The sequence below is a fragment of the Azolla caroliniana genome, unplaced genomic scaffold (genome assembly GCF_043228905.1).
Source record: "Azolla caroliniana isolate FFs.n. ecotype wild unplaced genomic scaffold, voAzoCaro1.0.p SCAF_20, whole genome shotgun sequence".
Lineage (NCBI taxonomy): Eukaryota > Viridiplantae > Streptophyta > Polypodiopsida > Salviniales > Salviniaceae > Azolla > Azolla caroliniana.
The window spans coordinates 12,707,324-12,723,330 of NW_028230455.1; positions in this window are offsets into that span (position 1 = coordinate 12,707,324).

Here is a 16,007-nt window from a genome sequence, read left to right on the forward strand (position 1 = left end):
AATATCCCCTTTGAATGAAAGGGGATATTTTAGTCTCAAGTTTGTAAACGGTCTTCCCTCCTTGTGCTATAAAAGGAGAGGGAAGGCACCATTGTGGGGGTTGCCTATTTTGAGTGTGCGAGGTATACCACATAGGTCGATCGTTAGGGTTAGGGTTAGGGATTCTTTATCTTTATCTTCATCTTTGTCGGTTAGGGTTTCGAGTAGTCGTTTGGTGCAGCCTATGCGGCCACCATTTTGTAATCGTTCATTTCGTTTTAATACATCTTGTTGTTTATCTTGTCTCCATCTTCCTCTTGTTCGATCTAATCTCTTGTTCATTCTTCTTCTTCTTGAGAAAAGCTTCCATTCCGTGTCTGATTCCTTCTCCTCTACTCCTTAGTCCAAGACCCCCGTGGTCCCGCCCTTCTCCACGCACGCGCGTAGCAACGTGACAACGTTGCAACATAGAACGACTCAACACACACACACACACACACACATCATAAGCGCATCCGGATAGGATGAAACCCACAGACACCGACACAGACATATGCACACTGAAGTTTTCTCATATATATTTACAAGGGACACAAGTTACAATGCCAGTTTTGAGCCGGTCCAATACCAAACAGATATAGCAACCGTCCACAAGCAAGCTCCAGTCGAGGAGCACTCAAGCTCGCCTACGCGAGTGGAAGCCTAGCGTTGAGACGGGTCTTCTTCCCGAAGCACAGCAATTGTCTGCCGCCAAGCCTTTGCATTCTCGCCAGGGGAGATCGGGTGTGTTGACCCGACGATCGTAGAACCAATGGTGATCTTCACGGTACCACATGTACTGTGGAATAAAGTCGGTTCCGGTGCCCAGAGCTCACATCCCAAAGTTGATGGAGTTGCTCAAACAGAAGGTCGAGATGGGGATCCTTGAGCCGTCGAGCGCCCCATACTCGACTCGGTGGTTTACGGTGCCAAAGAAGAACAACATGTTGCGCTTCATTCAGGACCTACAGCCGGTCAACAAGGTGACCATTGGGAACGCAGGAATTGGGCTGACAATCGATGAGTTTGCGGAGGCCTTTGCCGGAAGGTCGAACTACTCGGTCGGCGATTTGTGCTCTGGGTACGATCAATTCCAACTAGCCATAGAGAGTAGGGACATCACAACGATGCGAACCCCTCTCGGCCTAGTTCGGATGTGCACCCTACCGCAGGGAGGGACCAACTCGGTGGCGCACATGGTGAATGCTATGAACAAGGTTTTGAGGTTCTGCATCCTGGACATCACCATGTCATTCTTGGACAACGTCCCGATCAAGGGATGCTTGGAGGAAACAAAGGACGAATCAGTCAGAGCGGATGGATGCAGGAGATTTGTTGCGGACCATATCGCCGATTGTGAAAGGGTACTGCAAAGGCTTGAGGGCACTCGGCTTACCTTCTTCGGGGAGAAGTCGTCTTTCGAACAATTGGAGATCCTAGTAATGGGACACCTATGCGGACCATACGGCCGGAAACCGTCTCCGACGAAAGTAGAGGCCATCTCAATGATGAAGGAGGAGTGTGAGTCAGTCACAGAAGTTCGAAGATTCCTTGGAGCATGCGCCTTCTACCACATTTGGATCCCACACTATGCGCACATTGTCGAACCGCTTTACGAGCTGCTAAAGAAGGACCGGAAGTTCACATGGGGCAAAGAACACACAGTGGCATTTCAGAGGTTGAAGGAGATGCTAAGACGGTGTCGGCTCTCCGAAAAACTGTGTACAAGCAGACACTCCGGTTTTCGTTATGGTGGACACAAGTCCGACCAGAATCGGATGGGTGGTCAATCAGGAAGACAAGGACGGTGCGAGGACCCCCATCCGCTTTGGAGCAAAGGTACTAAGCGAGTGGCAACGGGGATATGCCCAAGTCAAACGTGACCTTTGGGGTATCGTTTCGGCAATTAAGGCCTATAAAGACTACTTGATAGGGGTAGGAGTGATAATCGAAACGGACTGCTTGCCAATTCTCGGCATGATTTCCAGATGCACGACTATGGACCTAGCAATGCTCAGGTAGATCTCGTATCAAGACCCTGAATCCGGAGATACGGCACATTTCCGGGGAAGACAACGCCATGGCCAATATGTTGTCTAGAGCACGTTTCTACAATGAGGATGGCATGTTTCGGAAGATGAAGAAGTCGGAGTGGATTTCTTCGAGTGGGCCCGATTGAGGGCAAATAGACACGACATTCTGGCCCTAAACGAGTTCGACAAGAACGACTACAAGGGGGAATGGCTTCTCATCGGCAAGTTCCTAAGCATGATGGCCTCGGACACGGCATGGACAAAGGATGAGGCAAGCCGGATCCGGAAGAAGGCTTACCGGTTCTTCCTACGGAACGGTAAGATATGGAGGCCCCCTACTTGATGAAATCACTTCAAATCGAGGATCTCATTTCTGTTATTCGCTGGCCGGACAAGGCCTAACACAAGGTGTCACGGAGACACTTCACCAAAGGGTGATTACGGCATAGGATTAAGATTCAACGATTACACCGACTTACGTAGGTTACACGATTAGAATGCTTTGGTTAATTAGACGCGTAAGATATAACAGTAATTACAGAACGGAAATCAACACAGAAGTATAAACACCATATGCTCTATTAATTATCCGTTGTGATTACAATGGGGTCCGGGCCTTTAAATAGGTTTCCGGCCCGTAGTACAAAACGGTGCCTCTCGCACCCATTCGGGATCCGTCCGGATCTGGAACGGCATACCGTTTCCAGTCCGTCCGTCCACACTATGCTTATTTACAACCATACTTAATTAATTCCTTCACTCCGTATTTTGGACTCCCTGCCGACCGGTAACACATGGCACGCCCGTGGGACAGTACCTTGTACGTCGAACCCTTCTCGGCCCCTTCATTGTTCACCCAAATTGTCCAAAATACTTTGTTCCAGATTTTCCAATTGTTCTTCCGGTTGTGGTTGTTGCGGCTGTGCTTGCTGCTGCTGCTGTGGTTGCGGTTGGGACTGTGGCTGCTCCGGCTGCTCCGTTTGTTTCTCTGACTCCGGCATCTCCGTTTGACTGCTACCGGTCCGGTCTCCTTCCAGTAACGGTTCCTCATCACTGAGGTTGACCGTAACCGGTTCTCGTGCTTTCTCTTCCCGGATCCGGGACCTCTCGTAGCTTTCAAACTGGATCTGCGCCTCCAGCCTGTCGTCGTCCAGCTGAGCTACAAGTTGCCGGACTTGCCCTAGTTGGTCCTCTGCCAAGGCTTGAAAGTCTTCGGCCAGCTCATCTCTTATGCCGGTGAAGTCTTCGGAAGTCAGCATATAGCAATCATCTCCCTCCTTCCGCCGGTTCTCTACGTTGGCCCGGAGCAATTGGAGTTCCGCCGCGTTCGTGGCCCACTTGGTCCACCATTTGACGGAGCCGTTGTCAATCAAGCTCTTGGTCTGGTTCAACCAGGCCCGCATGATATCCTGGATGCGACTTGCTCCAATTTGCGCTCTACTTTCCACCACTTGTCGCTCCTCCTTCAACTGCTTGATGAGATTCGCCGTATCCTCCGCATGCTCTCTGTAGCGCGTCAGCTGCCCTTGATATGTTGTCTACAGCCTCTGCAGTACCTCCGCCGCTCTTTCTTTTTCCGCCTGCTGTTGCCTGAGGAGCTCTGTCCGAACCTTCTCCGCCTCTTCCAACCGTCTTCTGGTTTCCGCTTGTTCATTAGCGTATGCCGTTGCGGTCCGATCAACTGCTTGCCGGAGCTCATCCGTCCGTTCCTTATGCTCCGTTTGCAACCGTTTATACTCCCGGTGCAAGTGCTCAAATTCCTCCGTTTTTTGTTTGAGCTTGCCGTTGATCTGGCGATGGTTCCGATCCTCCCGGTCCTTTACCTGCCGGAGTTCCTCTTTCAGGCGCTCTACTTCTGTTTCGGCGTTTCTCCGGAGTCTGTCCTTCTCTTGCAGCATTTTCTCCTTTTCCTCCTTGAGCCGGTCGTACGCTTGGTGGCCTTTCCGTAAGCTCTCCTCAGCCCGGCGTAGATTCTCAGCAGTCTTTTTGAGTTCTGCCTCCGCTGCCGTCTTCAACTCTCTTTCGCGGCTCCTCAGCGCTTCTTGGGCAGCTAGCTCATCCTTTAAGTCCGCCAGCTCTTGGGCTTGTGCCGCATTTCTCTCTGGAACGGTTTCCGTTGCCGGGGTCTGATTGCTATGTACGGGTTGATCTGACGCTTTATTCTGTACATTGCCCGGAGTCACCGGTGCTTGGACTTGTGTTGTCAAAGCCAATTGAGCCATTTCCCTTGTGACCCTGTCCAAGTCTTGTTCAAGGCTCCGGATTCTGGACCGGGCCGTCTCTAGATCTACGGTTGTGACGAGCAACCGTTCGTGGTGCGCTCTCTCCTCCGCCTCTATGTACTCGACCGCTCTGGCGATCTGCTCGCCTACCCACCGTAGCCACATGCTACTGGTGCCTTGCTGCTGTACTGGTCGGGTCGGCTCGTTCACTATGGAATTGTCTGGCCTGAGTGCCTGTATCTGCCGTTCTGGTTCTACTTCTTGGCCGCCGTGTGTGCTGGCTGGGCTCGCCGGCTGTTGAGTTCCGGTTCTCGCCGTCTCCGGAGCCGTTGGAATGCCTTCTTCTATAGAAGTCGTCAAGCCCGGTTCTATACACACCGGTTCCGGTTCCTCCCTTGTGGTTTGCCCAGGTTGAGTTGGGGGCGTTTCCTCCTTTTGCGGGTCCGAACGCTCCCCCGCTGTCCCGGCGGTCCTACTTCTTGACCGTCGTTGGAGGTGCTCTTCTGGCTCCTCCGTTTCCTCTTCCTGGGTAACGGCATGTTTCTGTGCCGTCAAGGGTTCCGGTTCCTTCTGTCCCGGTCGCCGTATGGTTATCTTAACGGGTCCCACCGGTGACACCTCCTCCGGTTCTGGGAGCCGTTTCTTTCCTTTCGTCGCCTTCGACGCCAGCAGCTGCTGTCGTTTGGACGCGGGCTTGGAAGTGCTTCCTTCCGATACTCTTGGCCGCTTCTTTGGCTGAACGGTCTCGACCGGCGGCACGAGCAATGTTATCCACTGAGCTACAGCATGCCACAGCTTCCGGCCCTCCTTGCCGTCCTTTCCTCGTACCATGTCGATTGTCGCGCACAAACCGTCTGCAATCAACACCGGCCAGTCCACCTTGATCCCTTCATAGGTGGCTATGATCATCCCTGCCCGATTTTTTGGCATGACAGGGGGTCGGGGGTACACGTGGTCGTACTCATGGAGCACTCGAGCTATCTCCCTGAATAGCGGATCTTCACCGCCCTACGTTCGATAGCCTTTGCCGGCTACAGAGTACTCACCGAAATATCGGATGAGTTGCTCCGAGGTTGGGTTATCAATCTGAAAAATACCTCCCTCCGGAAGGCCTGTTAGCGCACGGATCGCTTCTTCGGTGATGACTTCTGTGTCGAGCTCCTTGATGACCCGGTCGGCTTCTCTGTGCGGTGGTGCCTCCATGATGGTCAAGAACCCATCCAGTCCGTGTTGCCTGAACCATTTCCTGGCCGCTTCCGACAGCGTTTGTGGTTCCATGTCTGCTTTGAGGTCGGGGAAAGATGGCGAGGTAGAGTGGTGATGAGAGTGAGAGCGAGAGAGAGAGCGAGAGAGAGAACGTTCCGAACGTGGGGTTTCTCTAAGTGCAGGTTCGCGTTTGCTAAGCTTCCACTGCCTTGGTGCTTCTGTGCTTCTTGGCTCGCGAAAAAAGAAGGTCTCCATGCGTTCTTCTTTTTCTCTGTGCGTCTTGGCGCCTTTTTCGAGCATGCGCACGTCGTGTACCAAATTAGTATTAAGCAATGTGGCGGCTCTTAAATGCCCACTACGTACCTTTTCGCTCCTTGCTTTCACGTCCGTTCATACCTCGATTTTTAATGTTTTTTTTTTTTTTTTTTTTTTTTATTATTTTAAATGACGGTGTGTGATCTTACACATCCGTAGGTCCCTTCGGACCCTTACCGTTTTCCTTACGGGTTGCCGTGTCTTCCTTCGTCTCTGCTACGGGTTCCCCGTCGTCTTTTTCTTCCATCCGTACCGCTCCCGGACAGGTTCCCGGTATAGTGCCGGTGAGCTGCATAAACGGGTTCTTTGGCATCGGTCCTTTATAGGGCTTTAGTCTAAATCCGTTCACCCACTTGCCTAGTACTTCACCGGCAAGTGTCCCTATCTGATAGGACCCGTTGTATTCCCGTGTCAGCCAATACGGGCCTGTCCATCTAAACCGGAGTTTACCCGGCATCTTGCCCATCCTCGTTTGGAATACTAGCACCGGCTTTCCGATTTCGAACATCTTTTCGTTACCTTTCCGGTGACGGTCAACGAACGCTTTCCGTCGTCGTTGCTCCAGTTCCATGTGTAGGATGCTGGCCAGCCGTTGCTCCTCCAGTTCGCATAGTGCTGCTAGCCGCATTTCCTCCGACTTCTTTTCATTCAGCCGTTCCCGTAGTTGGATCCGTAAGCTTGGTACCTGAAACTCCACCGGCATGACCGCCTCTAAGCCGAATGCTAACCGGAACGGTGTGGTCCGGATACTTGTTTTGTATGCCGTTCGGTACGCCCATAGCGCGCTATGGAGCTTTGTATCCCAGTCCGTCCGGTTTTCATTGACGGTTTTGCGGAGAATGTTCTGCAGCGTTTTGTTGGTGGACTCTGCTAACCCGTTCGCTTGTGGGTAGTACGGTGTGCTCCGTTTATGGACCACGGCATAGAACGTTGTTAAGCTTTCAACTACCTGGCCGAGGAAGTGCCCTCCTTGGTCGCTAATTAATTCAATCGGACATCCATATCGGCACCAAATGTTCTCGTACAGGAATTTTGCTGTGGATGACGCGGTATTGTCTCTCAAGGCCTTACCCTACACCCATTTAGTGCAATAATCCGTTGCCACGATGACATAACGATTACCCGTTCTCATTGCCGGTGGCTTGAACGGTCCGACAAAATCCAACCCCCACTTCTGGAATGGCTCTAGTGGAAGTACCGGTTGGTGTGGCATCCGTGCTTGCTCCGTAGGCTGGCCCATTCGTTGGCATAGGTCACATTCCTTAGCATACTTGACGGCGTCTTTTAACGTCGTGGGCCACCATAAGCCGCTCTGCCATACTTTCCTTGCCGTCGCTTCCCCGGCATAGTGTCCTCCGGCAACCCCACAGTGTGCTTCCCGTAAGATTACGTGTTTCTCGTCACTACGGACTGCCCGTCTCCATATTCCATCTGCTCCCTTGTGGTAGAGAGTGTCCCGTAACAGACAGAAATTGCGGCTTTGCACCGCCAGTCGTTTCCTCTCGTCCCGGTTCATTTCCTCTGGTGGCAGGCCCGTGCTTAGGAACTGGTGCATGTTTGTCAGCCACCTATCTTCTGATGCCACCGTGTCGTCCGCTGCCGTTTCCGGGGTGATACGGAATAACTCTGCGTCCGGGAATTCATCCGCTACTCCGTCGCCTGATTCTCCGGACTCTAACCGGCTCAGGTAGTCTGCTACGGCATGCTGGATACCGGGCCGGTGAAAGATCTCGAATTCGAACTCCTGCAACAGCAAGGTCCAACGGGCCAACTTACCGGTCAGGGACGCCTTGGACACTAAGTACAGGAGCGCCGAGTGATCCACATGAAAGGAGAACTTCCTTCCCAATAGGTAATGACGAAACTTTGTGACACTGTAGATCATGCCCAGGGCCTCCCGTTCTGTCGTCGAATAGTTCTTCTCCGCTTGGGATAGCTTCCGGCTGGCGTAATATACCGGCCGGTACCATTTAGGCTCCGTAAGTTGCATTAAGGCGCTACCGATAGCGATGTCGGAAGCGTCAACGAACACATGAAATTCCTTGCTCCAATCCGGAGGCTGCACGACGGGTGCTTGCGACAAAAGTACCTTCAGGGCATTGTATGCCTTATCCTCCGTATCCGTCCATTGGAACGGTGTCCGATGTACCGCGGTGTGTAATGGTGTAGCCAAGTCAGCCAAGTGACGGAGCATCCGGCTGTGCCACCGTATCTGTCCTAAGAATTGGCTTAGTGCTTTGGCCGTTTTCGGCGCTGGTGCCCCGAGTATCGCGTTTACTTTGTCCGGGTCGACCGCAATGCCCTCCTTACTTACAATGTGTCCCAGTAAGATTCCACTTGAAACTCCAAAGATGCATTTTGCTGGGTTTAAGCTTAGCCGGTATAACCTACACTTTTCAAGGCATAACCGTAGGTGCTGCAAATGGTCTTTTCCCCGGCTATAGACTGCAAAATCATCCAGGAAAACCTGCATGAAGGCAAGGATGTATTCGCCGAAGATCTCCATGATGATTCGCTGGAAAGTTGTTGGTGCCGTTTTTAGGCCGAACATCATTACTTCGGCCACAAACACCCCCCATTCGGTGACGAACGCTGTCTTCTCCTGGTCGTCGGGGTGCATCCGGATTTGATTGTATCCGCTGAACCCGTCTAAAAAACTATAAACTTCATGGCCGGCGACGGCATCCAGTACTCCATCCGTGAACGGAAGAGGGAATGCATCCGTAATTGTGGCTGCATTTAGTTTGCTGTAATCTACACACACGCGGATTTTACCGTTCTTCTTTGGGACGACGACGATGGGGCTCAGCCACGTCACTTTCTTTACCGGCCGGATGAAGCCCACTCTTAGGAGTTTGTCAATTTCCTCCTTCACTTTGGCGGCGTAGTTGGGGTTCATTCGGTAACGTCTTTGCGCCACTGGTTTCGCGTCCTTGCCTAAGTGGATCTGATGCTGATATAATTGAGGGTCCAGCCCTCGCATGTCTTCGTATGACCAGGCGAATACGTCGCGAAACTCCGTGAGAAGTTTGATCATCGCCGCTTTATCTTCCGGCTTCATTTCTTTGGCGATGTGTACCGGCTTTGATTCGTCCTTGCTTCCTAGGTTCACTTCGTCGAGCTGGGATGTTTTTACCCGTTGGGAAATGGCCATTTCCTGTTCCAACGCTTCCTGTGCTTGCCGTAATTCCCGAATCGAATCTTTGTCTGGTTCGGCTTCGGTTTCGTCCCGCTGCGGCAAGTATGGCGCTACGGCCTCAGCTACGTCAATCTCGAAGAGTGGTACGATCTTCGGGTGTTCCTCCAAGTACTGGGCTTCTTCATCATCTGCCAACCCTTCAAGCATGTTCACGCATTCCGCATACAGCGGTGTGCATTCCTTACCGTTGCTCGTCCGTGGTTGTGTCGGTACCCGGACCTTGGCTTTTCCGCGCCGGAAGGTAATCATATTTTTCCGCCAATTTTGCTTGATGTGTGCTGTTTTCAACCATGGTCTGCCCAGCAACAGTGGGTACGCGCCTTGCGCCTGTAGCTGCAGCACTACAGCCGAGATGTGAAATGTGTGACCTCCTATGGTGACTTCCAATTTCCGTATTAAGCTCGTCGGCCGTACAGAGCTCGTATCCGCCATCCGTAGCCAGAACGGACATGGCTCCCATTCATGTATACCCAAGGCATCACACGTGCGGAGGCTTATTACGTTCACCCCGGAACCTCCATCGATTACTATGCCGGGAAGTTCGTGCCCTTTGACAATAGCTGTAATCGCCGGACTACTAGTGTCCACCACCGTCGGTCCCTCCTCCGGATTCGAGAAGAGGACTGGTGCCGGTGGGGCTATACCGTCTGTCATGCCCGTTTTTAGTCCTTCCGTAAATCGCGGCACGAGCTGCAAGAGTCTTCCTAACGGCAACGTGATCTGACATTCTTGCAGTGCTTGCCATGTCTCGTTTTCTGGGTGGCTACCGCCGGCACTCCCTATGGTATTCGCCTTTTGCCGTTCCGCGTCCGCGACGTTCCTTTCATTGGCTTCCTTCACCCATTCCGTCGCCTGTTTTCGTATGGCCTCTTGTGTTTCCCACTCTTTGGCCATGCCTTTCGACCGTGTGGTTACTTGCTGTATATCCGCCACTTCCGAAACCACCATATTAACTGTTGGTCGTTTCTCGTAGCTCTTTACCGGGCACTGGTTACTGTAGTGGCCTTCCTGCCTGCAGTAGTAGCAGTACTCTTTACGGGTATTGCTGGATTCAGCATTGCTGGTAGCCGGAGTCGGTCCCGTAGTGAGTGGTGCGTTCTGTGTCGGTTGGCTCCTTGGGGTTCCATGTTCCGGGTCCCTAGGGTGACCACCTTTCTTGAAATTACGTTTCTTATTATTCTTATTTTTATTTCGGTAGTCCGGTCGTGGTGGATCGTAAAATCGGTCGTAGTCCTCCTGGTGCCTTCGGTAACCAGGGGAATGGTCTCTGTCGTATTGCTCGTGTCGTCTGTTGGGCTCCCGGTAACGGTCCGATCGCTCATACCGGTCGTAGTTATCATGCCGATTCCCGTACCGGCCATCATTCTCTTGTCTGTCTCCGTACCGGAAATCCTGTGCCGGTCGGTACCGGTTCATTTTTTGCCAACGATCGTCCTCTTCGTCTCGGCTGCTTCTTGGCTCGATCCGTCGAACGGGTGGTGCTTGTCGGTTTAACAGGTTATACTCGCACCGGTCCGTTGTATGACTCTTGGATTGACAAATCACACACTGAGTTCGCATGGTGCACTCCACTGCCGAGTGTCCGGCATTCAAGCAGATTGTGCATTGAATTGCCTGCCGGAACCGGAGATCTTCCTCGGTGGGTAACGCCCGTTGCAGTGTTCCCAGTGTAAGCCATGAGCTTGACTTTTCCATTTCTCTGACCCGGTCAATGACCTGGTCAATGGTGCTTCCTCGAAAGTCGATTACCGTACACACCGTGCGTAACGGTTCCCGGAGTGCGTTTAAAAATATCGTCCGTAATTCCTCCTCCGGGGGTGCACGGGCAAGCTGGCTATGCATTCGTTGGAAACGGATGACGAATTGGGGAATGCTTTCCCCTGCCTCCTGTCGGATCGTATAAAACAGGCCCACCATTGTCGTCTGGTCGACCTCCTTGTGGAAAAAATGCAAGAATTTCGCTTTTAATTCTGCAAAGGTTGTGATGGTCGCCGGGTCCTGCGTCCGCCGCCATCGTGTCGCTGGTCCTTCCAACGTGACCCCGAATTCCGCTATCTTCGAGCGTTCTTCTTCCTCCGGTGTCATTCGCTGGGACGTGTGATTTGCTTCCCATGTCTGCTCGAAGGCATAAACATGCGCTTCCGCGTCCGGGTCATCGCGATACTTTGAGTATTGGAACGGCATGTCGTCGTCCAGTATTAGGCCGCGGTTTAGTAGCGTTTGTTGATATCTTTCCGGTTTTCTCTCCGGTTCTTTTGCCGGTGCTTTTTCCGGTTCCTCTTCCGGTTCTTTTTCCGGTTCCTTCACCGGCTCTTCTTCCGGTACCTTTGCCGGCTCTTTCATTGGTGTCGGTGGCTTTGCTTCTTCCACTTCCGGTGTTGGTGGGTTGACTGCTTCCGTTTGCGGTTCCGGATAGCCCTGGTTGAGCGGTTCCGGTTCTGGAGTCGGCACGGTATCCGACCCGTCGTCCTCCGGGCCGCCGGGGGTATCGTTGCTGCTCCGGTAGTTCGTGTGCACGCTGTATCCCCCTTCGGAATCCGATTCGTAGGCTAAAAAGGCTTCTGCCTCGTTTTCTCCGCTTGCCAGCGCCTCCAGGAGGCGTTCGGTTTCCCGGAGACTACTTAGACTGCTTCCGTCGTCCTGGTCGCGAGTTTGCTGTAACCGAAGATATTCCTCCGCGACTCTCCGGATCTCGTTGGAGAACGAACGATCCGAGCGAATTTCGTGCGCTGCTTGCTGGAAAGTCTCACGCCGTCTTTGCCGTTTGGCGAGGCGTCGAGCTCGGTCTGTAACCAAGTCGTGCGTTGGTCTAGTCATCCATTACCGTCGTTCGCTGCGAGAAAGCAGGAATCGTGGTCGCCAAAACTGTGTTATTCGCTGGCCGGACAAGGCCTAACACAAGGTGTCACGGAGACACTTCACCAAAGGGTGATTACGGCATAGGATTAAGATTCAACGATTACACCGACTTACGTAGGTTACACGATTAGAATGCTTTGGTTAATTACACGCGTAAGATATAACAGTAATTACATAACGGAAATCAACACAGAAGTATAAACACCATATGCTCTATTAATTATCCGCTGTGATTACAATGGGGTCCGGGCCTTTAAATAGGTTTCCGGCCCGTAGTACAAAACGGTGCCTCTCGCACTGATTCGGGATCCGTCCGGATCTGGAACGGCATACCGTTTCCAGTCCGTCCGTCCACACTATGCTTATTTACAACCATACTTAATTAATTCCTTCACTCCGTATTTTGGACTCCTTGCCAGCCGGTAACAATTTCGCCTCTCATTTCTATGAGGTGTCTACTCCAAAAATTTGGCATTTTAGTGAATCTGTGTTCATCAAATAATCTGCAAATTGATGGCTGTAAAGAGTAACGTGCGGAAGCAAGTATGAAGACCGAACAGAAGGAAGAAAACTCAGGTTTAATGGAGAGCTTGAGCTTACGCAGTATACGCGGGAGAGACAGAGAGACAGAGAGAGTGATAGAGAGAAAATACAAGAACTATATTCAAAAAAACTCTATTCACCATTCTCTGTACATATGTGTGTTCAATGAACACTTTTATACAAGTCCTAGAAGGACTGACCGAAGTACTGACAGTACTTCAATGCTCACTAAGAGCTCCTACACTAACTCCCAAATATATTCCTCAAGGAATATCTTTCCTAACGGCCTCCCGGTTTACGCACCGATCCGGCCCTACCTACGCACCGGTCTGCATACCGGTTTACGCATTCGACCTAACCGATCGGTCCCAACCGATCCGGTCCTCGGCTTCTTCAGCCGATCCGGCCGATGTTGAGCTTGTCTCTCAACACTCCCCCTCAAGCTCAAGTTGAGGCTCTTCGGGATCTTCGGGCTCACAGCTCCAGTTCCTCCTGGCTTCACGCCTCGCTCGCGCTCCACGACTTGTTCGACTCCGCGCGCTTCGACCCTTCCGGTCAGCTTGTCTGCTCATGTGGCCCTCATCAGCCCTTCTGCTATTGCGGTGTTGACGCTTCTTCTACTGCCTTTTCTTCCGCTTGGGCCTCGGTTGATTCAACGTGTCTGAATCAAACATCCGAACCGACTCGGCTACCTCCGATCGGTTTTCGCTCTCGTCCGAGTTGGCTGTCTCCAACTCGTCTTCGGTCTTCTCGCCCTCGGTGGCTTCATCTTCCCCATGCGTGGTTGGCTTCGGCTCTCGGTTGCTCCCCTTCTGTCCGCTTCCGGACTTTTCCGCGGGTCCGCCCTCGGCTTCTTCAGCCGATCTGACGTCGAACTCGACAACCGAGTCAACCGACTCGGTGGTGTCGCGGTCTCCGCTCCTTTCCTACTTCCTTGCTTGGTCGTTCGGGACTGTTCTCCCCCTCAAGTTTGGCACGTCGAGGTGACGCAATCTGAGCGCACCTGAGAATTGCCGCAACTTGTCCAGACCAAGAGGCTTGGTGAAGATGTCGGCAATCTGCCGATCCGTCGGAACGTATTGAAGTTCGACTTCACCGGAAAGGACACGCTCACGAACGAAATGGTAGCGCACCTCAATGTGCTTGGTCCGTGCGTGGAAGACGAGGTTCTTCGTGAGTTGGATGCTGCTGAGGTTGTCGCAGTAGATCGTCGTTGGATCGGACACCTCCTCTTGCAGGTCCTTAAGTAGCCGCTTCAACCATATGGCTTCGCATGTCGCGACAGCCGCTCCTCGATACTCAGCTTCGGTGCTCGACAGTGCAACTATCGGCTGCTTCTTACTAATCCACGCGATCGCGGCACTCCCGAGGGAGAACGCGTATCCAGACGTGGATCGGCGATCGGCAGCGTTGCCAGCCCAATCAGCATCGATGTAGCCGACTAACTGCACGGTTGCACCGGTCCGATATAGCAATCCCCGGTCCTTAGTGTCGTTGACATACCAAAGTATGTGTTGCGCACACTAAAGGTGCTCCTCGGTAGGTCACGCCATGAACTGACTGATCACTCCGACCGGATAATTGAGGTCGGGTCGGGTGATGGTCAAGTATATGAGGCTTCCGACAATTTGTTGGAACCTCGTCGGGTCGCATACCTTTCCCGTATCGGGACAAAGCTTGACGGTTCTGTCCAGAGGAGTCGAGACGGACTTACAGTCGGCCATCCCGAATTTGAAGAGCATACTCAGCACGTAATGATGTTGGCTGATCAATATGCCTTCGGGGGTACGGATCACTTCGATCCCGAGGAAGTAATGAAGGTCCCCCAGATCCCTCATGTCAAATGATGCCGCAAGCTGGAGCTTCACGCGGTCGATTTCACCAAGGTCGGCGCCGGTGATGACCAAGTCATCAACATATAGTAAAATACTAACGAAGCCGACCTTTCCGGATGAACAGGGAAGAGTCCGATTTTGACGTGACGAAGCCCATCCGACACACTTGTTGCATGATCTTCGCGTTCTAGGCACGCGGGGCTTGCTTCAGTCCGTAAAGGACTTCTTCAGACGGCATACTGCCGAGGAGTTCGTTCCTGAGTGAAATCCGGGGGGTTGTACCATGTACACCTGTTCCTCAAGGTCACCTTGCAGGAGCGCATTCTTTACATCCATCTGATGTAAGTGCCACCCCTTCGCCGCAGCTACTGCAAGCAAAACACGGACGGTCGTCATTTTCGCGACCGGCGCAAATGTCTCATCGTAGTTGATGTCGTGTTTCTGCGCGTAGCCCTTTGCCACTAGCCGAGCCTTGTACCGGTTGACCGAGCCATCGATGTTGTACTTGACCTTGTACACCCGCCTACACCCGATCGGTTTTACCCCTGTTGGTGCGCCAACCAGGTCCCAGGTCTCATTCTCCACCAATGCGTGCATCTCTTCCTCCATCGCGGCACACCAATTCGTGTCTTTAGCCGCTTCTGCGTAGCTCTCCGGCTCACGCACTTCCGCTACACGGGTCATGTACGCATAATGATGCGCCATGTACTCGTTGTATCCGAACCGCAAAACAAGGTTCTTCTGGCGGGTAGATCGGCGTAATCTAGCATTAGCCGATGTCGAGGCCTTCTCGGTCGACGCGGACTTCACCTTTAAAGACCCGTCACCGGTTCCCTCGGAGTCGGACTCGCGTCGGTCTGACTCGTTCCTATCCGTGCCGGAATCTGACACCTTCTTCTTCCCTTTCTCTTTGCGCGTAAGCCGTCTCCTCAACTTCCTGCGCGGGGAATGCATGGCCGAGTCTCCACTACTCGCCGGCTCTTCATCGAACTGGTCGTACCGACTCAGTCGTCCAATCGGTCGACTTGGTCCACTTAAACAGAGCGAAATCGGACTCTCTTCGCGGGTCTCGATTTCGGGCTCATCTGGAGGCATCTCGGCCTCTCTGACCTCATCGTCAGAGCTCGGATTGGAGTCGAGGTTCGGAGTCGGGGGCTGGTACCAGGACGCGGACTCGTCAAACACAACGTCGCGGCTGACACGCGCTTGTTTGGTGCGAGGGTTATAGCACTTATAACCCTTCTGCTCGTCCGAGTAACCGACCAAGATGCATTTCTCGGCCTTTGCGTCCAGCTTCCTCCTTTTCTCCTTCGGTACATGCACATACGCAATGCTACCGAACACCCTCAAGTGTCGCAAGTTCGGCTTCGTTCCGAACTATAGCTCGTGCGCCGACACTTTGTCTCCGATCCGGTTCTGGATGTATACCGCAGTCCTTACTGCCTCGGCCCAGTAGAACTTGGGCAAGCTCTTCTCCTCCAGCATTGCCCGTGTCGCTTCCACAATCGACCGATTCTTCCTCTCGGCCATGCCGTTCTGCTCCGGCGTGTATCTACAACTGAATTCGCGCTGAATTCCCATTTGTTGTAGATAACCGTTGAATTGACCAGAAAAGTACTCTTTCCCGCCATCCGACCGCAGGCACTTGATTTTTCATCCCGTTTCCGTTTCCACAAACCCTTTGAGGTCCCGGAAACAGTCGAAGACTTCGCTCTTCCTCTCAATGAGGTAGATCCACGTGTGCCGCGTGTGGTCGTCGATGAAGGAGACGAAATAT